Here is a 27,540-nt window from a genome sequence, read left to right on the forward strand (position 1 = left end):
TTCATAGAAGTGGTATGGAGGGTGCCTTCACCTGCCACTAGGTCAGAAGAGAGCCCATCCACTGCCAGATTTTTTTTTAAATCAAGTTGTTACCTTTGAACATCATTAGAGTTCCTCCAGGGCCTACATGTGGAAGCGAGCCATACAAAAATAAAAAGAGGGAGGAAAATAGGAAGAAAAGAAGAAAGAATATATGAAAGACAGAGAGAGAGAGAAAGGGAGGGAGGGAGAAGAAAAGGAGGGAGGAAGGAAGGGGTGGAGGAAGGAAGGAAGGAAAGGAGGGAGGGAGGGAGGAAGGAAGGGAAGAGAAGCTTGTTGGATCCTGGATGGTGTTTTTTCAGAACAAGCATTGACAGCCAGTTGGCCTTTTGAATTAGAAAACTGCCTAGATATCAGAATTTTTAGTAACAGAACATTAACTTTTAGACATAAACTCTAATTTGTGCCTTGAAAAATGAAAAGTTAATATCATAATGCATATTTATTTAGTTTTTTTTCCCAGGCTAGCAAGTTACTTCAATTTTATTTTCAGTGTATTAGAATTGGTAGGAGCTTTTGTCATGTCACAGCTTAGAAACTGTTTGTTCCTGTTTCAAAAAAAAAAAAAAAGAAGGAAAAAAAATTAAAAAGCCTTGAAACCAATCTGCCAACTACATGGAAAGTCTCATTATAATTTTCAATAATAAAACCCTGCTTGGGGTGAAATTTCAATTAGAGATTAAAATAAAACAAAATCATCCAAAACTCAATAATATAGTGATGGAAAATGGATTGCAGATAGGTCCATTCTCACTACTAGAATATGAAGATAAAAATGGATTTAGGAATTAACAGGCCTTTTTGAAATGTTGCTTCATAATTTAAAAACTGTATATAACTTGTTGATTCTTTTCCTTTTAAATATTTCCCTAAAAGAAGATGGGGAAATGATGAAGTAAATGCCCACGTACAATTCTCACTTTCCCCCAAAATTAGTGACAACAATGAGAAATAGAGACTAAAACGTCATTTATAACTAAAACAGGAAAAGGCTCCAATCATCATGTTGGGAAATGCCAAATATGATACAATTTGGTCCCAGTTGAAAGAGGACATTGGGAGCAGACACAAAATTGTTGAGAAAATCTAGCAGATTTTGTTCTGAAGGATCCTGCTGGGCATCTTCAATATTGAAGGGCCTGAGGCTGTTAGGCTTATAGGGCTTCTTTCCCAACCACATATCAACAGTAAAAGCAGCAGAGTGGGTAAAAACACAAGGCTGATCAGTACTAGCTTTTGAAGTGTGGAAACAAAACTACTTGGCACCTGTAAACCAGAGATGAATTTTCTTTGAAAAATATGTGTCCACTACCACAATAAGTTTCTATTACATACCCAGAAGAATGGCTAAAATTAAAAGAATGACAAAACCAAATATAGGTGGGGGTGTGAGCAACCATAACTTGCATACATTGTTGGTGGGGGTGTGAAATGTTTTAATTAAAAGTTCTGGCAATTTGTTATAAAAATAACCATATATCATCTATCATATAGCACAGCTCTTCTTTTCCCAAGTACTTAACACAGAGAAATGAAAACATATGTTCACAATAAGATCTAAAAATTGTTCACAGTAGTTTTATTTGTAATAGCCAAAACTCAAAACATCTTGGGTGTCCATCAATTGGAGGATGGACAAACTGTGGTATATCCAGGTAATACAATAGACTACTGTTTAGCTCTAAAAAGGAATAATTTAATGAAACACTCAACAGTATGGATGGATCTCAAAATTATTCTGCTGAGTGCAAGAGGCCTTAAAAAAAAGAGTGCATACTCTTTCCCATATTATATTCTGTCCTGTATTTGTAAGTGGTGTAATATATACTCCACTATTCAACTTACGTAAAATTTTAGGACAGGTAAAACTAATGTACAGAGAAAAATATCAAAACATTATCTCTGGCAGAAGATCTAAACAGACACTTCTCCAAAGAAGACATACAGTGGCCAAAAATCACATGAAAAGATGCTCAACATCACTAATTATTAGAGAAAAGCAAATCAAAACTACAATGAGGTATCACCTCACACTGGTCAGAATGGCCATCATCAAAAAGTCTACAAATAATAAATGCTGGAGAGGGTGTGGAGAAAAGGGAACCCTCCTACACTGTTGGTGGGAATGTAAATTGGTACAACCATTATGGAAACCAGTATGGAGGTTCCTTAAAAAACTAAAAATACAACTGCCATATTATACAGCAATCCCACTCCTGGGCATATATCCAGAGAAAACTCTAATTCAAAAAGATACATGCACCCCAATGTTCACAGCAGCACTATTTACAATAGCCAAGACATGGAAGCAACCTAAATGTCTATCAACAGAGAAATGGATAAAGAAGATGTGGTACAAAGATGTGGTACATATATACAATGGAATATTACTCAGCCATAAAAAGGAACAAAATTGGGTCATTTATAGAGACTGTCATACGGAGTGAAGTAAGTCAGAAAGAGAAAAACAAATATCATATATTAACGCATATATGTGGAATCTAGAAAAATGGTACAGATTAACCAGTTTGCAAGGCAGAAATAGAGACACAGATGTAGAAAACAAATGTATGAACACCAAGGGGGGGAAGGGGGGTGAGATGAATTGGGAGATTGGGATTGACGTATATACACTAATACGTATACCTGCTGTATAGCACAGGGAACTCCACTTCTCTGTACAGTAGAAACTAACACAACATTGTAAAACAACTATACCCCAATTAAAAAAAATTTTTTTTTAATTAAAAAGTAGCCTATTCAAAGGGAAAAAAAATGACTTGCAGTCAATTAAAAATAGTTGGACATAAAAGGAGATCAAAGAATGCAACCCCCCCCAAAAAAAAGAACCAGAAATGACAGAAAATATAAACAGAAGCACTAATGAAAGAGATAATGATGTTTCAATTGTGAACTTTATATTCACATCTATTTATTTTACATTGACTATTTAAGTTCCTAATTTGCATCATTCTAAATAATTTTTAAAAAAAGATGTGGTACTTATATACAATGGAATATTACTCAGCCATAAAAAAGAATGAAATAATGCCATTTGTAGCAACATGGATGGACCTAGAGATTACCGTACTAAGTGAAGTAAGTCAGACAAAGATAAATATCATATGAAATCACTTATACGTGGAATCTAAAATATATGATACAAGTGAACTCATTTACAAAACAGAAATAGACTCACAGATGTAGAAAACAAACTTATGGTTACCAGGGGGGAAAGGAGGGGGGAGGGATAGATTGGGAGATTGGGATTGACATATACACACTACTGTATATAAAATAGATAACTAATAAGGGCCTACTGTATAACACAGGGAACTCTACTCAATACTCTGTAATGACCTAAATGGGAAAAGAATCTTAAAAAGTGTAGATATATGTATATGTATAACTGATTCACTTTGCTGTACACCTGAAACTAACACAACACTGTAAACCAACTATACTCCAATTAAAAAAAAACATTATATCTGGGAGGGTAAAGGCCAGGGTTTTCTAGGAAGGGGCATGAAGGAATTTATTGTGGTTTTGTGATATTTTATGTCTCAATAGAAGACTGGGTTACACAAGTATATGCACTTGTCAAAATTCACCAAATGTGTATTTAAGATTAAAACAAATTTCACATCAAAAGAGAAAACTTGTTAAAAAAACAAGCAACAGGCCCCAAAAAGGAGTCACTTGTGCTAAGCCCCACATCAGGAAATGAAGACTTAATACCTAACCTAATTGCAGTTTCAACCTTTCCCAGGAGTGTAACCTAAACCTGTCAGTCTGGAACTTTCTGGTCAGCACTAGTGAGGTAATCCCCCTAAGACCTTGCTGACTAAAGAATGTTGCTTGCCATCCAGCTCTATAAGGATTGAGTCATTAGCTACTGCAGTCACTGACCTTTAACACACCCTGAAAGGAGTTCAAGGTGGAAATCAGGAATGGTACACTGTGTGCTCTAGAAAAACTGTTAGAACAGCCCTTCAGATAGTTAGATATTTTCAGAAGAAATTTTTTTATGAACCTGGATTGTTGTATCTTCTCATACTTAGGAAAGAACTAAACCCATTAACTAAGATATCTGTTCCTGTGACTAGCAGCAATTTTCTACCGAGATGTGTGCTTGGTTGCACACACACCATTCACCAGAATCACATATATACTGACCTCCCCTCTTACCTCTTCAGAACAGTTTCTCAGAGCTATCTGAGTGGGTGCCTCCCAGGCTACAGTCCTCAGTAAGACACTGAATAAACTCCACTCACGCTTTTACACTGTGAGACTCTTTTAAGTCAACAACCCTTTCTATCCCCCAAAGAAAAACTAAGTAATCTGCTTTTCCTTGTCCCTGTCTATGAAAGCCTTCCATTTTGCACAGCTCCTTGGAGCTCCTTTCTGTTTGCTGAATGGGATGCTGCCTGATTCATGAATTATTGAATAAAGTCAGTTTGATCTTTACATTTACTGAGTTGAATTTTGTTTTTTAATGCATGGCAAACAAATTTCACTTTAGTTAAGGATATACCTGCTGAAGCAGTTAGACAACCAAGTACTAATATCTGAATATCAATTTGAAATGCATAAAAATTAAGATGGATTAATCGTGTAGACAGATGAATTGTTAGATGTGTAATTTTAAAAGTATAATTAAATGTTAATACTACAGTCTTGGGAATACGGAAGTTCACAGTAAAATTCTTTAAACTTTGCTTTAGGTTTAAAATTTTTCATAATATAATTTGTAAAATATTGAGACAGAAAATATAGGAAGACAAAGACCTCAGTAGGAAGGAACCAGGTAGCGAATTTTCTTTTCACTGACCTTGAATAACTTAACAGCTAAACATGGAAAATAAATTATCAGCTTCCAATTTCTGAGCTCAGATTTAAAGGTTGTGATCTTAAAAATTGTTTGCATCACCTGGAAGAGGTGTCAAGCAAATGCCACCCACATTTGTGTGGAATCCAGTTGGGTACAGTAAACAAAATGATTGCCCTCTGCTCCCCCTCCCTCCAAAACAACAACAACAACAACAACCACGGAAAAAAAAACAGAGGGAGAAGATTTTTATTTTTATGTTTCTGGTGTAGGGGAGCAGAATTTGCCAACCTAATATATGTTTCTTTGGTGTATTGATTGTTTTAAGCTGGTTATTTTCTGAGAAACAGCAGACAGAGGAATGACTCTGAAAACCAAGGAGTAGTTGCCCTTTTGTATAAAACATTTACATTTGTAAGGGAAATCACCATTTGTAAGCACGTCTCCCTCTCTGTACCTGGAAGAGGAGGATGACCAAAGGTCAGAAACTCTTATCAAGGAGAAGGCAATGACTTAAATCTGCTTCACAATCACCCTTGTTTATCATACTTTTCCTGGTAACCTCCCACAACTATCCCCATCCTCAGCATTCTCTTTTGTTTGTAGCTGAGGATGGTATTTAAGGTGAGGGCTTTGGCCATTTTGGCAAGTTACTCAGTTTTTCTGGGTCTCTCCCATGTATATATGTTATTAAATTTTGTTTCATTTTCTCCTGTTAATCTGTCTCATGTCAATTTAATTCTCAGACCAGCCATAAGAACCTAGAAGGGTAGAGGAAAATTTCTTCCTCCCTGACACTGGATTCCACAAAATAGACAGGGATGAGTTAATAATTAAACTAGAGAGAAAGTATAGGGGAGAAAAAATAATTTTTCCTGAGATCCCCCTGTGAAAAAGACATATTTACAGGAGAAAAACAAACAGAAGTTTAATAGCATAGATACTTCCTATATACATGGGAAATACCCAGGGAAGGTGAGTAACTCCCCCAAATGGCCTAAGCCATCATCTTAAATACCATCTCAAGCAAAGATGTTGGGGGAGGGGTGCTGTTAATGGGACACTATCAGGAAACCCACAGTAACAAGTAACAATGCTAAGCTTGATATGCAGATTTAAGTCCTTGACTTTTCCATTGATAAGAGTTTATAGAGATTTAATCATCCTTCTCTTCCATTACAGACAGGGAGGACACCCTTACAAATGGAGATTTCCCTTATACATGTAAAAATCTCTTATAAAAGGATAACTTCTACTTGGCTTTCAGAGTTTCACAAGTGACTGCCGTTTTTTAAAAATAACAAGGTCAAAATAACCCTTAGCCAAAGAAGCATGTTTTGTGGTGGCAAACTCTGCTCCCCTTCAAGAGTAACTGGTAAATTATGAAAATCAATTTAAGAACAAAGACAATAATATTGCAAAACTTTAAATTAAAAGCATAAATCAGTAGTATCAAAACTATTATTAAGGGGCTTCCCTGGTGGCACAGTAGTTAAGAATCCACCTGCCAATGCAGGGGACACGAGTTCGAGCCCTAGTCAAGGCAGATCCCACATGCCGCGAAGCAACTAAGCCCGTGTGCCACAACTACTGAGCCTGCGCTCTACAGCCCGAGAGCCACAACTACTGAAGCCCGCATGCCTAGAGCCTGTGCTCTGCAACAAAAGAAGCCATTGCAATGAGAAGCGTGTGCACCACAACGAAGAGTAGCCCCCACTTGCCGCAACTAGAGAAAGCCTGCGTGCAACAACAAAGACCCAATGCAGCCAAAAAAATAAATTAATTAAAAAAAAAGATGTTAAAAAAAACTATTATTAAAAAAATAGAAAAATCAGTGATATTTAAGGTATACTAGAGAAAATTCCATGGAATTTGAGAAGGACAAAAATGTGAATACTCCTAGAGAAAGGATGATAGGAAAATGAGTATGCTTAAAGAAAAAACTAAGACAAATGGAAAATTTTTCTTTTAATTACACAGATATACTGGAAAAACTTCTTTTAAATGAAGAAAAACATAAATATGCACAATTGAAAGTCTTAACACTTAAAAAGATTATTTAATAAACATTAACTATACCCAAAACCTATATTATGAAGTTATACATTTCCAATATTAAGAATGAATACTATAATCACCCAGAGAGAATCATATTAACCACAGGAAGGATAGAAAAAAGGCTGCATTAACTGCAATTCTCTCTTCTACAACTGTAACTGTTAGATGCCAATGAAGTAATTTCTACAGCAGAATCAAAACAAGAAAGCTTTTACCAGAAAATTCTATTCTGACTAGTCTTTCAGAAAATAAGAGAATAGAAAAACAATCTTGAATTGCAAGGATACAAGCAAATTGTCACTTTTGTACCACGAAGAGCATATTTTTAAAGAAAGACTCAGAATTAAAATGAATACCAATTGTGTAGATAAGAAGGAATGGCTAACTTAACTTAAACAAGAATTCATTCTTAACATCTGGAAACAAGGGATATCAAACAGGATGTATTGGTCCTAATTCTTTTTTAAAAAAAAATCTGTGAGATAAAAATACAAAAATTACAATTTACATAATTTAGAGCGCAGCAATAGAAAACAAAACAAAGGAAACTTAAAGTCACAAAATAAAATAAATGGGCCTTTCAAAAGAAAGACCAGTCGTATCAGTTTTGACAATAAACACAAAGGGGATACAATTTATATATAAAATTAATGACTTTCAAGGTCAAGGAAAAAAAGCAAAAAATTAAAAAGGTGAACATATATTGTCTCAGCGATTGCCTTGAAAGAACTGACTATAAATGAAAACAATAAAGACACACCATGCCAATGAAACAAAAAGATACAGTATTAACATCCACAATAATTTCAAGGCAGAATTATTAAGTGGGACAATGAACTTATTTTATGATGATAAAGGTCATTTAACATTATATTTATAAAATAAAGCACTTGTAAAAACAAGAAGATATTGACAGAAACATTAAATTTTTATGTGATTTTTATACCAATATCTCAATTCTTGATAGATCATAATTTAAAAAACCAAGAATATAAAGATTTAAGTAATATTAAAAACAAAACTATGAGAAAGATTTACATTTAAAATTAATGCCCTACAAAATTAGAATAAATTATTTTTCACTTTTAAGAAACAGAATTCAACTGAGTGAACTTGAAGATCTATTTTTCTTTATTCAACAATTCATGAATCAGGCAGCATCCAATTTAGCAAGCAGAAAAGCACTTCAAGGAACTGTACAAAATGGCAGAAAGGGGGTGAAACTGGGAAGTAAACACCAAAAGAATTCTTTCAGGCAAGGCCACCTTCCTTTGAGAGAAGGTCGGGGTGTGGGAGGGAGAGTATCATGCAGGTTACCTCATTAGTTTTGATCAGGATACTCCAGACTGATTGGTCAAAAATTCCACTCTTGAGAGAGGCTGAAACTGTAATTAGTTTAAATTAAGTTGTGGTCTGCTGATGTGAGGCTTAGCACAAGTGACTCCATTTTGAGCCTGTTTCGTTTTTAAACATCAGATATCAAAGATATATGTACGGAAACAAAAGACCATATCATATGACCAAAGACAACTGCAATGAATTCCAAAATGTAAACATGAAGCAGATAAAACTTTGTGGTCACAATGGTATCAAAAGCTCAACAAGCATGAAAAGAAGAAACAAACCAAAGATACAGGATCCTAAATAAATAAGTTAAAGAAAATGTCAAAACTTCCATTGAAGAATATCCCAAAAATAGTGGGAATAAGGACACATAGTAACATCTAAGAGGATGTTGTTCTATATAGAGAAAAACTGAGTCCGTCCAATAAGAATAAAGAAACTACAAAACAAATTAATAAAATTTCGCTTTAAAATGTTAGAAAATAAACAAAATGAATATAAAGAAATCAGAAGGAAAGTATTTATACAGATTTGACCCCTATAAAAGTAGAAATCTTCTCTTTACGACATACAAAACAGTAGCATTGAAAAATAATTCCCAAGCAACATGCATAAACTAGCCTAATCAAACTAGCTTAATCAAAGGAAAGAAGCAAGACCACAGTAAACTAAACCTTATAAACTGCTAATATCCAGGCAAGCCCAGTCTAGAGTTTTCCATTATCCCAACTTTACTAACCTTTTCAATAACCTTTAAAGGAGAACCAGAGTAAGTCGGAAGCAAGAAGTGAATGGATATTAGTTGTTCCTATATATTAATTTTTAGTCATTGAAAATCTAAATTTCCCTAAGGGTGTCATCATCATCATCATCATTATTTTGCATTAACTCCTTATCAAAGAATATAGTTTTAGTTTTATTGTTGACCACCAAGATGGGGGAGGAGGAGGGGAGTGGAAAAAATTTTTGTTAAAAGATAAATCTCCCTTCCCCTCCCCTCTCCCTCTTTGTTTTGGAATCCATTTCCTAAGAAACCCGTTTAACATTAAGCTATGGCCGATGCCTGCTCACTTCTGGCAGGCTAGGAAAAGAGTCATCACACTTACAGGGGTAATTGACCCAAATCATCGGGAGGAGGTCGGATTACTGGATTACTTTGTGTCTTAGAGATGTGGAAAGACCAGTAAAGACAGCCACGATATTCCTCAGTTAGTCTCTTATTGACTTTCATGGAGAAGAAAAAGCACCTTAGAATAGGGATATATTGGGGTGGGTGAGGGAATATAAACAGTGCAGAGAAGATAAAAGCACAATGCCTGAGAGATAATTTGAGGTTTTTCCCATGTATAATGGAGAAAGGCATCACTTGCTTTCTTTGGTATGGGAAGGATGGCAGCTGACTCTTGAGATATGGTTAGAAAATACAGAAAATCAGATGAAAGAAAAAATATCATTTTCTCACCCTGACAAAATATTTGTGCCTTGATACATTTTTCTCTGTATCTCTAATGAATATCATTTGTAATCAATTGGATATAAATTATTACTTTTATTATAAAAGTAATTTCTAAAAACATGGGAAATTATAATGATGAGAAAAACCATCACACAAAATCCCACCACCCAGATATAATGACACATCAATTTAGTGCATTTCTTTATTATCCTTATTACTGCATATTTTTATATAGTTTACATTATTCATACTGGATTTTTAAAAATAGTTAACTTGGGAATATTCATAAACCCTACATTGAAGATTTTTAAATGGTAGGGACAAAAATAAAGTAACAAAAAATGGCTCAACTTATCCAATATAATATTTACAGTTGCAGACAATCATTATATGTCTCTAACAAGAGTGAGGCTAGGGACTTACCTGGTAGCACAGTGGTTAAGAATCCACCTGCCAGTGCAGGGGATATGGGTTTGATCCCTGGTCCGGGAAGATCCCACATGCCATGGAGCAACTAAGCCCAGGTGCCACAACTACTGAGCCTGCGCTCTAGAGCTCATGTGCCACAACTACTGAAGCCTGCACACGCTAGAGCCCGTGAGCTGCAACTACTGAGCCCACGTGCTGCAACTACTGAAGCCCGCGTGCTTACAGCCCATGCTCTGCAACAAGAGAAGCCACTGCAATGAGAAGCCCACGCACCGCAACGAAGAGTAGCCCCCGCTCGCTGCAACTAGAGAAAGCCTGCATGCAGCAACGAAGACCCAAGGCAGCCACAAAAAAAAAAAAAAAAAAAGAGTGAGGCTATTATAATTTTCTATTCAAGTGAGCTCTTGTGGATAGAGAGAAAACTCATTTTGGGTGCAATTTCATCCAGCAAGGTCTCCAAAACAGTTTAGTCATTATTACCAGTTACTGGTTTAGGACAGCAAAAGTAATTAGTTTATGTCATCCTCAAAAATGACAAGATTTTTCCACTAAACTGTGAGATAATTAAGCAAAATAAAACAAATAAAAAACCTTCTAGTACTAGACCAATCCTGTAATTATTGTTGGGAGAAAACTTCAGTAGGCATTGAAAAACATGCACTTTGAGCAGCAGAACCCATTTGGCAATAAATCATCCAGAGATATATTGCATTCAGGGCATTCAGCCTGTTCAGGAAAGTCAATTTATGTCATGATTTAACTAGTGTAGAATTTAGTATTAATTAATTTTGGAAAAAGTCTTCAAGTGGTATTTTGAAGAAAGATGCATGGGTAGTATATTTTCTAAACTCTTTACTCTTCAAGGATTAAATTATTTGTGTCCATGAATGAAGAACAATTTATCTTAGATCTTAACCTGAGATTCTCAGGTTACCATATTTTCCCCCTAGGAAGTCTAAAAGTATGAATTCACTGTCTTTTGGTACTTCACATTGAAAAAAAAGTCTAAAGGCAGTCTTGCTTTCATTCTTTTCTAGATAATCTTTCTCTCTCCCTCTTCCTGGATGTTATAGACTTTTACACTTAACTTTGTAATGTATCTTATTTGACAAAGTATCTAGACGTAGTTTTCCTTACACTGATTTTGCTAGTGTTCAGCAACTGTTTTGATGTTCACCCTCAGGTTGCTTTTTGTTGTTATTGTTGTTCAAGAAGCAACTTGAACAACAAGTTGTATTTTGTATTTACATTACCCACCCTTGGCATAACAACCATCTCTGCATATAGTAATCTCTTTGTCTTTTTCTTGATGTCTTATAACTTCTCAAGCAGCTCATGTGTAATAGAGCATTGCAATTACAATCTGGTTTTACTTCTCATTAACACTACCTTGGTTCATATTGCCTAATTCATAGATTGTTGTGAAAATTAAATAATACAGCAAATATAAAGCAAAAAGGCTTATCACTGAACAAATGTGAATATGTACAATATTGTATATTCTGTTTTTTATTTTTTCCAGAATGGATTTGTAAACTGCTACTCAATTTTATTTGCCCTGCAATCTTTTCTTATTTCTAATTTCACTTGTTTCACCTACTTTTATCTACCTCTTCTTTCAGTTACTTTTGTCTTTTCATTAGAGCATGGTGAATCCTGGCTTTCTTACACTTCAGCACATAATATTTGTCTTCTTGTATTCTTTCTGACTATCAGGTATTTCTGAAATGTTGGTTGCATTAATGTGGGCTATTTTTTCCTTATGTATGCTCTGTCTTTGATCTTTCAGGATCTGTTTCCTTTATTCATGAGAATATCCTTACAGATCACCTATCTTTACTTTCCCCCACAGAGATGGGTTGGATTAGGGACAAAGAATTGATATTTAATTCTTCCAGAAACTCTTCTTCCAAAGAGACTAAGCTGCTACTCTTCAGCTCACTTCTCTAATAGGAACAGGGAGACAAATTAACAAAAAATTCTCCTATAAATAGTTATAGCTATTACATGCTAGAGTAGTGGTGCTTGGTCAGTGGTGATTTGGCCCCCCACAGACCCTTTAGCAGTGTTTGTAGACATTTTTGGTTATTTCAACTGGGTGGAGATGGGTGGTACTTTCATTTAGTGGGTAACGGCCAGAGATACTACTAAACTTCCTACAACATAGAGAAGAACACCACACAAGAAATAATTTTCTGACCCCAAATGTCAGTAGTGCTGAGGAAGAGAAGCCTTGTTCTTGAGCTTATGGCTCCCTCCTACCTTAATTATTTTAAGGAGAAATTTCAGGGGTTTAAGATATTTATGCCTGAGTAAGAACTATGACTCCACGAAGATTATTTTTTTCCTCAGGAAATTTTCCGTCTGATTGTGCAGATTCTGACAACAATTCACAGTCCATTTCAAACTGTCAAGACCTTTTGATCAAGCACTTTACTGAAATCTTCAATGGAGACAGGGTTTGAGATAAAAGTTCACTTTATTTTAAATAAAATTTCTGTGATGTATCAGAAAATTACGCAGGATGTTCTCAAAGAACTGAAATGCCAGTTTGGCTGCTGAAAACATTTCGAAAGTGACAAATAACATCTGATCTCAGACATGATAACCTAAGGAAAAAAGTAAAGTCTTCTCTGAACTTGTTCTTTTTGAACAGCTGAAGTTTGAAAAAGAATAGCTAGGCTTTTATCTGCTAAATAGACATAAAAGCTTTTTAACCAAGCAATGAAGAGATAAAACTATTAAATGATAACTAAAATATATTTACTGAAATCATTGGAGGCAAGTCAAAATAATTGCTGCTTTTAAAAAAAAATGCTCTTCCTCTATTCTTTCAAACATTAGTTCAAATGATTCAGCATTAATCTAAGCAAAGCAAGCCCAGAGGGACAGAAGGAAAGAATAATAACATGAGGAAAGCACAAGGCTATGTCAGAATCTATATGGTTTTAGAGACAATTAATTTAGTGAAATAAACACTGGAATCATGAATCATGTAGATGTAGCTAGAGACAAAAAAAACCAAAAACCTAGTAACATCACACTAAAAATAGCTAGCTATTATAGTACAGTATCCTAATCTAACAGGCAGACACACCATAAACTTTAATGGAGTCATTTGGTGATTGTACATTTTGTCTCCCTAAAACTTTAAGTGTATCGTATCTACCATCATTAACTTTAATGGAAAAATCCACAAGGGTCTGGGATGTAAGAATGGAAATTATTTGGGGATAACAGGAAAACCACGTGTAGGCAGAAAATTTTGTTAACTATTAGAGTATAATTTTATATTTAAGAACAAAAATAAATAATTGACATAACGCTATCTATAAAAAGAAAAATTGGAAAAAATCACTTTAGCAGACAGAAATACTTGAAATAGTCGTTAACTAGGAAGAATGTGTATAATGGATTGTGAAGGTTTATGTAAATCAGAATTAGCCATATATTGGAATATCCAGCATTATAGGTGTGACAATTCTTCCCAAACTGATCTGTAGAACCATTAAATTTACAATAAAAATCCCAGTAGGTTTTAATTTGGTTTTCTTTCTTTTTTTTCTGAGTGGAAATGAACCAGCTGATTCTAAAATTTATATGGAAAAAAAACCCTAAATCAATCTTAACAAACTGGGAGAAGTTATTGTATATCAACACTTACGACAGAGCTAAAATATTTATGACAGCATAGTATTGGTGAACAAATAGACTAATATATTGGATTATAGTCATGCACTGAGTGAACACAATGAATGTGACCAAACTAATGCTTCTTGCATCATCAAGGATGAATCTCACAAAAATAACGTTGAGCAAAAACACCCATCCACAGAAGGCTATATACTGGACAATTCCATTATTTCAAGCTCAAAAATAAGGAAAACTAATCTATACTGTTAAATCATGATAGTGGTAACCTATGGTAAGGAAGAAATTATAGAGATTGGTATTGACATATACACACTACTATATATAAAATTGATAACTAATAAGAACCTACTGTATAGCACAAGGAACTCTACTCAATACTCTGTAATGACCTATATGGGAATAGAATCTAAAAAAGAGTGGATATATGTATATGTATAACTGAATCACTTTGCTGTACAACAGAAACTAATACAACATTGTAAATCAACTATACTCCAATAAAAAGTAATTTAAGAGAAATTATAGAGATTAGGGTGGGACAAAAAGGGGGAATTAATAATATTTCATTATTTTTTTTAGAATGGGTGATGATCACATAAGCATAATCACTGTGATAATTTACTGATATGTATAGTCAGGAATTGTGAATGTGTCCTTAAGAATTTTACATTTAAATTTCAAAAAATAAAATAAAGGGCCTCTGAGGGCCTTTAAGGGACAATTTGTTTTAGTTGCAAATGCATCAAACATTAAAAAAAAAAATCAGTGCATAATGTTGTTCAAAAAATCCTTACTGGTCATCACTGGATGCTGCTAGGGCACAATTTCATTGCTCTGAAAATTCATAAGTGGAAGGAAATTATCCAAATTTATCCTCCATTTCCCATACAAACTCTATGTCAGAGTAATCAAATACTTGATGAGGGAAGTTCTTTGTAAGAGAATTTTAGCTAATAAATACAGAAAAAAGGAGAGTATTATAAAATTACAATTTTAAAATCCAATGAAATAATGGAAGTAGTCAGTAAACTTCAATGGATGCTCAATCCTTTAGGTAAGGTTCTGATGGAGAAATTTATAACTGAGGGATAACACTGATACCACATGAACTCAGTGATTAGTCTTACTATAACTAACAGTTGGACAACCCTACATTATATGTCTACTGATAAGATATAGTAGGAAATACACAGTACCTCCAAAAGATATGTTGTTAAAATATTGTTCCAGAATATAAGAAAGCCCATAGATCTATCTGAAGTTTACAGGAAATATGGGGGGTAATATGCAGAATAGAAAGAAAAAGCATACCATAAGAAAAGTAAAACTTAGAATATAGGTCTTTTTACAGAACAAATGACCTGGTTTAGCCAATAAACCAATGGCATTTTTTTTTAAAAAAGTGAGGACAGTGTTATGGAATAAAAGACTTTAGAGACCTAGTAACCAAATGTATGAAATTTATTTGAATCCTAATTTAAAAGAAAAAAAATTTATTTAATTGTCTTTGAGATAATCAGGGAAATAAATACGGATTGAGTTGTAGTTGATTTAAGAAACAACTGTTAATTATGTTTAAGTATGATAATGGGATGGTGAATGTATTATTGTAAATGCCCTGATCAGTTAGAGATGCCAACTGAAAATGCTGCAGTTGAAATGACATGATATCTTTGTTTTACTTTTAACTTCTCCAAAAACTGTTTACTTACACACATACACACACACACACATCATACATGTGGGCACTGATTTCCACATAGTATCACCTGACAACCTGTTAATAGAGCAACACTAAGTTTGTTCAAAATCATTTTGGTAAGGGAGATCGCCATGTTGAAAAACTCTTACCAGTGTCTCAGGCTCAAGTGGTTTAAAGCAGAGAACTGAATGAAATTGGACAAAGATAATAATATAATAATTTAGGACTAGTGGACACAGTAAGGTAGCAAGGGTCTTGAAGCAAGTATTCATAAGGAAATTGTTATTTAATAAGTGAGATGTTTGCCCAGATGAACAGATTATTATCTTTGATAAACTGATTTGTAGGGATTTCCTGAGGCAAATAGTATAGTTATTTTAATAAATTTACAGTCTTATCTTTCCAAAGCAAAGTTTTCCTGGAAAGAAAATAAAACAACTAAGTCATGTTGATATAGATGGTCTTAGTTCTCAAGAGAACTAAATAGAGAAACAAGATTTGCAAAATGTTGATAACTGTTGAGGCTACATATGGTATAAAGAGTCAGTTAATTTTACTTTCTCTATAGTTCTGTATTCATCTGAAAATTCCCATATTAGAAAGCTTTTAAGAGTGGTAATGTTGAGATCCTCTTCTTTCATAAAATCTAAGGAAGCCACTTGGATATGGAGGAACATTTGGAAAACTAAGAACTGGTTACAAAGGACCAGGCAAAAAAGGGACTGGATAAACAACAGGAATAATAGGAAATGTACTAATGTGGTGGTGAGAAAATAGTTATCTGACCTGGATGTTTTTGTATTAAAACACCTGCAAATTGGTATTTTAGCTAATACTTAATATATACCAGCTATTCTTTTAAATGCATAATATACATTATGTCATCTGATCCTCACACAAACTTTGTGAGATAGGAATTCTTAGTAGCAGCATTTTACAGTTGACTTTTATTAAGACTTGACAAGGTCCAGTTAATGTGTCTGAGGACAGAAAGCTAGAAACAGGTGGCATAAGATTCAAAGACCGCCTCTTCTGGTTTCAAAAACTGAAAGCTAAAGTGCTGCAATAACCTAGTTTAACTTAACAAGATGGAACGGAGGGCTTTTTCCTAAATTATTATTTTCACTTTTTAGGGTATAGAAACCTCATACTTCATACGGAAGCCAGGGCTTCTGTATGTGTCCAGCATACATGAGAAGAAAGTCTGAGCCCAAGACCTATCTAAAGAGAAAAGAAGTAACTCCCCATAAATAGTGTTTATGCTTAAATGCTCAAGTTGGACAAACACATTGCAGCTGAATTTCAGTTACAGTCTTGATAAATGGATAAGGGCCCCTGACTTTGAACCACCAGTACTTAGAAGCACCTGAGAATGTGGTCATTTGTCAACATTACTGCTTGCTTTGGTTTTAGAAACACAAGCAACGTGCTCATGCACTGACGGTAGTGCATACAAAATGTGCAATCTATCATCATCATCAACAAATATTTACGGAGTTCTCACTGTATGTGTGCTGGTTTCAGAAGTTGCAATGGGGATTTATATGGCATAGAGAAACCATCCTACTGTGTTTTCCCTTCCTTTCTCTTTCAGCCGTATGTAATGTTTCTATAAGAACTGTGAATGTTAAAAAAATATACTTATCCATCAGAAAACTGATAATTTTACAAAACTGAAAATACCTTTTTGTTCCCTGTTATAATTTATATTGAGTTCAAGGTATTCCATGGTCATGATTCTTTTGCAAACAAGGTGGGGTCTTAAAATATGACCTAAATGGGTGATCAATCAGGCATTAGATTGGAGATCATCACACTCTGTTTTGCCTTTGGGAAAAATGGAAAGAAATATAAAAGATGAAGCCATAAAAAGGAGTGAAATAATGACATTTGCAGCTACATGGATGGACCTAGAGATTATCATACTAAGCGAAGTAAGTCAGAAAGAGAAAGACAAACACCATATGATATCACTTACATGTGGAATCTAAAATATGACACAAATGAACTTATCTATGAAACAGAAACAGAACTCACAGACATAGAGAACAGACTTGTGGTGGCCAAGAGGGAGGGGGTGGGGGTGGGGTTGGATTGGTAGTTTGGGACTAGCAGATGCAAATTATTACATATAGAATGACTAAACAACAAGATCCTACTGTATAGCACAGGGAACTATATTCAATATCCTGTAATAAACCATAATGGAAAAGAATATGAAAAAGAATATACATGTATGACTGAATCACTTTGCTGTACACCAGAAACTAACACAAGTAAATCAACTATACTTCAATTAAAAAAAAAAAAGAAATACAAGAGATGTTTTCATTTGAAGATATTGACAGCTATAGCATACTGTTTTGAGTAGACATGCAAAGGAAGACGCTTGTTTGTTTTCATATGGTACTTAATTTGTAAACTTTCCTGAATCAACATTTAGTTAGTTCTGCTATGGTTTAGATACCACAACCCTATTAATTAAGCAAATAGTATTTTTACCTGATGTAATCCCTATACAAACAAATGACAAAGGTGTTTTAATTTTATTGTGCAAAGGAGAAAATTGTAATAGTACTTGTATAAAATATGTTGTAATTCATCTACCTTTGAGCAGAATTGGTGTTGGACAAAAAAGATATATAATTGGGTTACTAGGCAATATATGCTAACTAATAGTTTTAGTTTTTAAAAAGTCATTAGCAATTCACTTCCCTCACTGTAGTTTAACTTAATGACTGTCAACTCATACCTAACACTTGAAATTGGAGAAAGTGGATCACAAGTTTTAACGTTATTTCTTTATTTCAAGACACTGTTGACTTCAACTTAATAATAGTCTTCCATGCCTTAGTAGAAGAGATGCAGTATAAACACCACCAAATTAAAGACTCATGTTGATTATAATACTGTTTCTAAAATAGAAAAGCTAAAATATACAAAAATATGACATATGGGGATCCTACCAACATTTCTTCTTCTGGGTAAGGTCAGGGATTAGAAGGAAAATATCCATAGGCTGTTGGCTTTTGAAACCTACTTCTGGCTAAGAAGAGTACAGCAGAGAAAAATCAGCAATATCTACACTTGCACCGTAAGATAAGTAATAATAATAGCTAATATTTATTGAGCTCTTAACATGTACCAGTCATTTTTCTAAGTGCCTTCCATTCATCTTCTCATCTAATCTATAATCATATGGGGTAGGTACTATTTTTTTCCTAGTACACAGATGAGGAATCCTGAAGTTCAAGTGCTAGTAAGTGGAGGAGCCAGAAAGTAAGTAAAAACATGCAACTCCAGACACTGTGTTTTTGGTCACTATGCTCTATTTCCTTACATATCAGCAAAGTGGTACCTTCAAATCATAGAGCAACAAACACACTGCCTGAGTAGGCAAGGACCAACATACTATGAGAAAATCAGGTATTTATTTTTCTCAGCATTTTGTTATGAAAAGATTTGAAAGAATTATACAATGAACTCTCAAATGTGTACCACCTAGATCCTACAAATAACATTTTGCTGTATTTGCATTATCACATTTTTACCCAGCCATCAGTCCATCCATCCATCTTATTTTATTTTTAATCCCTTTTACTGTAAATTCAGGCCTTTGATTTTTTTTAATATAAATTTATTTATTTATTTATTTATTTATTTATTGGCTGCACTGGGTTTTCATTGCGGTGCACGGGCTTCTCATTGCAGTGGCTTCTCTTGTTGCGGAGCGTGGGCTCTAGGCGCGTGGGCTTCAGTAGTTGTGGTACACGGGCTCAGTAGTTGTGGCTCACAGGCTCTAGAGTGCAGGCTCAGTAGCTGTGGCGCATGGGCTTAGTTGCTCCACGGCACGTGGGATCTTCCCAGACCAGGGCTCGAACCCGTGTTCCCTGCATTGTCAGGTGGATTCTTAACCACTGCACCACCCAGGAAGTCCCAGGCCTTTGATTTTGTTAACTATAATAGTGCAGAAAAATGGAAGTCCTGTTTAGAGACAATGTTAGAGAGCTAATTTGTTATTTTTTTAAAAATCATACCAATTGTTTAAAAACAATCGGGCACTCTTTTTTAATTATCTATTAAATACCAGTTGCTTAACTTCTAAATCTGTATTTTGCCTCCAAATATGCAGTTGTAAGGATTTAATGAGAAAAAAGATGTACCATACTTTCTACTCTACCTTGCACAGAGTAAGTAGGTATTCAATAAAGAATAGGCAAAATAATGAAGCGAATGGGAAAATGCAAAAGCAACTAAGCTTATACCGCTCTGAATCAGTTAACATACTGGAGGGCTTAGGATAAGACAGCAAAAGATAATCCTCCAACCAGGGAGAAGAGAGTATTGACCAGATATTTTATATCTGTATCTAGAACTGTTTGAAAAATGTTAGGCTGTTAGAACTAATCAAGTAAAATAAAGATGAAAATAAAGATCAGAAGCTATTTAGAATAAAGAGAGATGAAGGTACGAGGGATTGCAGAAATATTATCAGATGAGTATGTTTACCTAGCTCTCCATGAAAACAAAAGCATTTCTTCAGGGAGCTGAGTTAATGTAGTCCAAGTGCATTGCTCTTTGGGGATCTAAACTGGAACACCCAGAATAACCAATTATCTCTTAAACTGTCACTACAGCGTGGATTTTGTGAACAGTACTTTTCTCAAGTCCTTAGGGACATTAAGGGAAAGTTATACGTGTACCTAAAATGCAAATAAACAATTACTTACTGCAAATACTTCAGTGCTCCAGATAAGTACGTAATAAATATAACTTCCTCTTGTGAAAATTGAGGCACTTAACACATTGCTTATTCCAAAATTTACCATATCCTAACACAGAAAAATGTCACAAATATAAATATAGGCAAAATCAACAATATCCTTAAAATAAATTTGGATTTTCATCCATGTAGGTGTAATCAACCACAATACCACAGCATAAGACAGAAGGAAAAGAGAAAAAAAGTCAATTTAGCCTGAGTAAGTTCAAAAAGCAAGTGAAGAAATTCACTTAATTGAGAATAAAATCATAGAGTATCAAAACCATCTGATTTAGTGTTGGAGGGTAGAAAAGAAAAGGAAAGAATATTGCCCTAGTGTGGGTCTATCTGAATGAATTGGGCACAAACTACACCCTTAAACATCTTAGTGATGGAACTGCTTACAATCTTTATTTCAATGCTTAAGAATGCTGGCCCAGTGGTTTCAATATAAGCATAGCTATTGTCAAGCTATTCTTCTGTAACAAACTTTGGTAAAAGTAAACTGAAATCTGCTCCTTAGGTCATTACCGTTCTGGGATATCAAGAGCCAACCCAAATCAATGGGACAATGAGAACCATTAACTATCACATCAACAGTCCTGAAGTCTGATCTTGATACATGTAGTAATAGATAGTTTGTTTTTACACTTTTGTCCATGAATGATAAATAATATTTATGTAAAGAAAGGCTAATCATAACTGTATACATAACATTAATTTGATATTGTTCTTATGAATAAAATTCCAAATAAACAGAATGAAATGTCCTTTGAAATGGAATATAATTAAATGCCTCTGGTAACTTTAAACAGGCATTTATATTAATCCAAATATTAAAAATTATATTAATCCCAATACAAAATATATTCCCACATCTGCCTATCTTTCATTAGGAAGTATAGAGTGTACATCTGTCCTGATAAACATTCCAAAGTGCCGATCCAGATAAACAGCATGGATGCATTCATAAACCTGGCAGAGTCCCAGTTCCAAGTGGTTTTATATTATGAAAAGTATAAAATGTTTAGGTAGATTTTGCTTCTACACTTACATACATTAAAAAGATGGTCTTTAAAAATGTTTATTTTGTGAGGCAATAGGAGAAAAAAAAATTATCTCCAAATATTGATGTTACATGTTTTGAACAACAATGCTCTATTATTATATTGATCTTATCAAAAAATAACTCTAATCTAAAACATAATGAAAATGAAATGAAATGAAAATACGTAGGACACTGAGAAAATCTAATCTCTCCTGTTGAAATTCAGCCTCTGTTATGTACCTGTTTTCAGACAGAGGAATTAAATTCACAGTATTACAAAGACTCTACTATCTTCTTGTATAAATTTAAAATTTGGAGAATGTTTCCAGAAATTTCCCAGGTGGCTTCAATAATGATGAAAGTTTCTCTAACTATATTGAGAGAGAGAGAGAGAGAGAAAAAAAAAGAGAATACATAATATACAAAACCTAATCTAATCTAACCAGGCCAAGTATAAGAATAAAAATGGATTTTAACTACACTAAAAATGAAAACAAAAGTTATGATTTTACCAAATCATCCATCAAAACTGAGTAGACACACCAAGAGACCTAGGAACCAGAGACTTCATCAAGCTATAGGAAACACGGTCTGAGAAGTTTCTGGCAATTAATAGTGAGAATCTGGACTGGCTACTTGAGTGTTAGGGGATTTGCCAGTAGGCAGTAGGCAGAAAGATAAGCAAGCAGGCAGCCTGCCCACGTAATCAGCAATGTCCACTGGAGGGCAGCCAGTGGATGTTCTGGCAGGAAAACGGTGTTAGTGAAATCTGTTGACTGGTAATCAATAGAAGTACTAAAAGGCAATGCTCAACATGATGGAGGCTTGGCTTAAGGTAGTACCAAAGCAATTAAAGGGACTCAGTACTAAAATGTCTGCTCAGAGATGGGGAAATGACAAAGATCTAGTGAATTAACTAGAGTAAGAAGAAAAAGCCTTTGCCAAGTATATAGACAAGAGCCAGTTATTAGAAATAAGAGCAGAATCAGCATCAAAGGTGAACTTGAAGCTGATCAATAGAATCATCAACTGAGACAGTAAGAAACCCTCCAATAGAAAGGAGATTATTCCAGAGGGGGATATTGATTTGAGCCTGAGTTTTAAAATTAAGCGTCCCCAAATGAGGGACCTTGACAGATGAAAGATCAAGAAACCAGGTCATTTATTACTATCTTCTGCAAAATTAAGACAAAGTATGATGATTCTTAGAACACGATTGTAATGTAAGCCAGGGTGCACTGAAAACAATGGTATCATTAGGTATATTGCACACAATAGTACTTTCCTATTGAATTCCCTACTGAAAAGTTTTCCTGCTGCATAATAAGAAAAATTTCCATTATTCAGCACCTAGGAGTCTGTTCCAGTCAGGGTTCTTTTTTTTAAGGCAACAGAAGCTTACTCAAAGTAACTTCAGCCGAATGTAAATTTATTGGAAGAACAGCTTCAGCTTACAGAATCAATAGGAAAGCTTAAGAACCAAGCTCAGAAGATGAGTAGAAAACAAAGGGATCTGAGTAATGGAGACACAATCAACGCCATGCTACAGAAACTGCCAGGATATGATACTGACTTGGCAACATTTTCCCGGACTTAGATGTTGTCAGCATGTCATCAAGGGCATGACTAAATTCTCAATCACCCTTCCATCACCACACCATCTCCTTAGATTCAAATTCCTGAAGGGGAGTACATGATTGGCTAAAAGTAAAGCAGGCTTACACTCCAGCTTCCAGAAGGTCGTTTTCCTCTTACCCACTCTCAGCCTCAACCACTGGTTTGTTCTTGGTCATTATAGATTACTTTGATGTTTTCTGGAATTTCATATAAATGAAATCATATGCACTCTTTTCCATGGCTCCTTTTGCACAGCATAATGTCTTTCAAAACTTTCCATGTGTTGCATGTATTGGTAATTTCTTCCCTTTTATTGATGAGTAGAATTCCATAAACACAAAAATTTGATTATTTATTCACCTACTGATGGGCTTTGAGTTGTTGCCAGATTTTTGCTAATATGAAAAAAAGCTGCTATAAACATTCATACAGAAATATTTGTGTGGACATGTGTCTTAATTTCTCTTGGGTCAAAAACTTGGAGTGCAACTGCTGGATTATATGGTAAGGGTATTTTTGACTTTGTGAGAAACTGCCAAGCTATTTTCCAAAGTGGTTACGCTCTTTGCATTCCCGCTGGCAATATATGAGGGTTGCAATTGCTCCACATACTAACACTAGGTCTATTCTATCTCTTTAATTAGCCATTCCAGTGGGTGTGTAGTAATAATTTGTTGTGGTTTTCATTTGCATTTCTCTGATGACTAATGACCCTGGTGGTCTTCTCTTCTGTTTATTGGTCCATTTGTATATTTTCTCTCGTGTAGTGTCCCTTCAATCTGCCTGGGCCAGACTGCATTTTCCATAAACAGCCACAACAGTATCTTCTATCCCATATGATTTTCTTACATTGTGACTGTAACACACGGACCAGCAAGCGATAGGGTCTATATGTCCCTCTTCTTTGAATTTGGGCAATCTTGTAACTTCTTGGGATATGTCATTAAAGTTCATAGAAGATGATACCATTTTCACCTAGTTCTCTCGGGATGCTTGCTGTTGGAATTCAGTCACCACGCAGTGAGGAAACAAAGAATCACATGAAGAAGCCCTGTGTAGGAGTTCTGGCCAAGAGCCCCTTCTGAGGTCCCAGGCAAAAGCCACCATTAAACACCAGACTAGTGAATGAATAAACTTTAGATGATTCCAGCCTCCAGCTGTGGATTTATCTTGCAAGTAAGGTCTCTGACATTATAGAAGAGAGACAGGCTGACCCTAAGGAGCCCTTTCCAAATCCCTGCACCTCAGAATCCATGACCATAATAAAACAGTTGTTACTTTGCACCATGAAGTTTAGGATGGTTTTCTATGCAGTAATATTCAATACATAAGTAAAACACAGGCTTTGAGATGCCACCAAGTATTTAAAGAGTCCATGAAGAGAAACACAGTTTAGATTGATTTTTTTCTTTTTCTAAAAGGCATTTTTTGTTTCTTAGTATATAGGTACAATTAAATCTTTGAGAATCTGAAATTTTCCCTAAAGTTTGACCATGTTAATATATATACATATACATAATTTTTATATAGAACTCTCACTTCAAGTGTTACTTGGCCATTATTCTGTCATTATCATTTGTTTCATCGACTTTCAGAAGGCTGATAAAGTTCAAGTAGACGCCTATTATGAGGTGATGAAACGTAAATGTCACTAGTATTTACTGATTTCTCACAAGTTTTTTCACAGCTCTGATTTTCCTATAGTCACATTTGTAGGTGTGGAAGGACAAAACAAGAAAACCAAATCAAACAAACAAGAAACATGCTGAATTTTATTTTTATTAACTCAGAACAGATGCCAAGGTAACGGGAGCCCCAAATCACTACTCATCTAGCCAGGTCAGCACACAACCATAATTACCTCAGTAATTCAGGGTTACACATGTGCTTGTATTCAAAATCCAGGACAGTAAGATTAAGAAGACGTATATTTGGATATATTTAGGTTGGCTTAAAATATCTTGATAACCGTGGATTAATGGATATGAGTTCAGCTAATCAGCATCTCTAAACTTATCATCATATATCTGAATAGTCTTGTATTTTTCCACTAAAGTTTTATGAACTTTAGTTAGAAGCAGATACCTTCTGAGTATCTGCATAGGATAAAGTGCTGGAGATAACGAGTTAAGACAAACTTTCATCCTTCAAAAATCTCAAAATAGTGAAATGATACATTTTTCTTTTGTCTAAATTTTATTTGCAATCACTAAGAGGCTTAGCATACTTTTCAGAATAAAACTTTTTTTTGAAAAGTCAATGTATGTGATCCACATTAAAATTATAATGTTACAAATTTATAAACTAATGTATTTGCAGTTACTTGCTTATATATAGAATGCACTGTCCATTTTAGAACTTTATATATAAATTATTATGTAGTAAGACAGTCTACTTATGCATTTACACATCCTTCCTCTTTTTCATGAATTCATCAACTACAATTATCTTTAATGAGATGATACAACTTTTTCTCAAATGACACTGGTCAATAAAAACACTGATAATATATTAAAAAGATATATAACATGTACAAAGTAAAGCTGACATTTGAGTTAACATGAAATATTTGAAATATGAAAAAAGTTTTAGCTCAGAGTTAAAAAACAGAGAATATCTCATTATGTATCAGAATATATATACAATTAGGAATATTACAATAGTTTCTAATGAGACTACTATGTGTCCATTTCATTCCTTTATTAATGGAAGTGGACTTGCTTGTAGAGTTCCTCTATTTTTTTGGAGAACTTAACCCCAGCTTACCCAAAAGGCAAACTAAATGTTTAGAGCAGCAGAAAAATATACACAGTGATTTTGGTTAGTGTTCTATTAAGAATTTTCAATAAAACACCAACTTTGTAATCAAAGGAAAAAGCAGAACGCTGTTATACTTGCTTATACTTGTTTTATGGTTTAATGAATTTTTTAATATATTATTACATATTAAGGGTGTACCATTAACTTTTTAGTATGTGGGCCTTCTCATTACTTTAATCTGATCAAGATGGAGCTTTACGAATATCACAATTTCATGACATTGTGATGTTTTTGGATTTGTTTTTAGATCTATTAGAAAAAGAAATGTGATGAAAAATGGTAATATTTTATAATCTAATTCTGAAGATAAAAATAAAATTCTTAGCACTGTGTTTGTTCCCAATCACATACATGGTTTCTCCTCTGAATCCTTCAGGTTTTACTTTGAGTTGAATAGATGGCAAATTGGAAAAGATTTATTTCAATCTCTCCATTATCCTGTTTGTGGCAATTGATGCATTCTAAGATATATGATCTTTTAAAAATAGCCCTTTAAGCTTTATTTTTTGTGTCCTATTTAATTGTTGCTCAGCACCTAAATATTGACCAGTAAGTCCAGGAATGAGAAACTAGGGAACTAGTGATGGGTCATGTGACTTTGATGAATGAGGGCTTAGGAGCCCAGATATAAATTGTCAACTTCTCATATATTGGCAAAATAAGTTTTGTAAATGAAAACCAATACTCTGAACTTTATATACCAAAGGCTTCTCCTGTCTGGGCTATGAAATATTCCTTCACGTACCATTAAAAAACTTAAATATATAAAGCATCCAGGCAGGAATTTTCATTCCTCAAATTTTGAGGGTGCTTATTAACTCTATGGATAAGGTCCAGGTTGCTTGGACCAAAAGATAAATTTGTTTTATTTCTAAAAAATCTGCTCATTTATTATCACAAAGCAAAGGTCCATTGGCTTAACAGACAAGCACACCATTTAAATACATATTCAAAATTTATTCTCGAAATGCAACATTGATGGTCTCTGGTCAACATTTCTTTACTTGACCACACTGTGAAAACAACTTATAAAATTTGTGCTGTTTTTATTTAATTTTAAATTTGTTTAAATTAAGTGACACACACATATATCTTGTAAAAATGAAAACTTTATATATGAAAAAAATTGCCTTGATCTCATCAAAATTCCAGTCCTCTCCCCAAAGTATCTACTGCTATCAATATGGTATTTATACTTTTAGATCTCTTTCTAGAGACTTAAATACATTTATTAAAATAGCTATAAGACAAATACGTTTTTTACATTTTACAGGAAAATTAAATAATATGGTTTATGTCAATCTGCAATTTTTCCCACTCAATTTGTATTGAAGCTATTGTCATTCTGTAGTATGAAATATATCTCATTTATGTACAGGGGGACAGTGATCCAAGATTTCTAAATCCAAGTCTTTAGCAACTTCTATGCTAGTTGTCATTTAAGTAGTCTGTTGTTTTAAGCTTTTAGAAAAATATTGTTAGGAGGATTCTTGTATATGCCTCTTGGTGCACTTGTACAATGATTTCTTTAAGATAATATTATGTGCCAAGCACTGTGTTATGTGAGAAAGGTGTTATTATTATCCTTTCATTGCACTGAAGGTAAAAAGTGACTTGTCTAAGTTCACACAGCTAGTAAGTGCTAGATCTGGGAGTTCCACACATCCAATCTAGCATCAGGATCAGTGTTCTTAATAACTATTCTCTATTCCTTGATTTTAAACAAAATAACTACTGGATCAAACTGTATTCATATTTAAATTTTAATATATGCTGTCCATTT

At 34.3% G+C, this 27,540-nt stretch overlaps 1 pseudogene across 1 annotated transcript in view; it reads right to left on the minus strand.

The window, feature by feature from the left end:
* Nucleotides 1-27,540, minus strand: part of LOC309621169 (small nuclear ribonucleoprotein E pseudogene) — a 45,518-nt pseudogene continuing 17,978 nt past the window's right edge. Inside the window, exon 1 of the transcript in view lies at nucleotides 1-27,540. This exon is cut by the window's right edge and continues 17,978 nt beyond it. The product of the transcript in view is annotated as a small nuclear ribonucleoprotein E pseudogene (transcript).

This window comes from Balaenoptera borealis, assembly GCF_965194805.1.
Source record: "Balaenoptera borealis genome assembly, chromosome: X".
Lineage (NCBI taxonomy): Eukaryota > Metazoa > Chordata > Mammalia > Artiodactyla > Balaenopteridae > Balaenoptera > Balaenoptera borealis.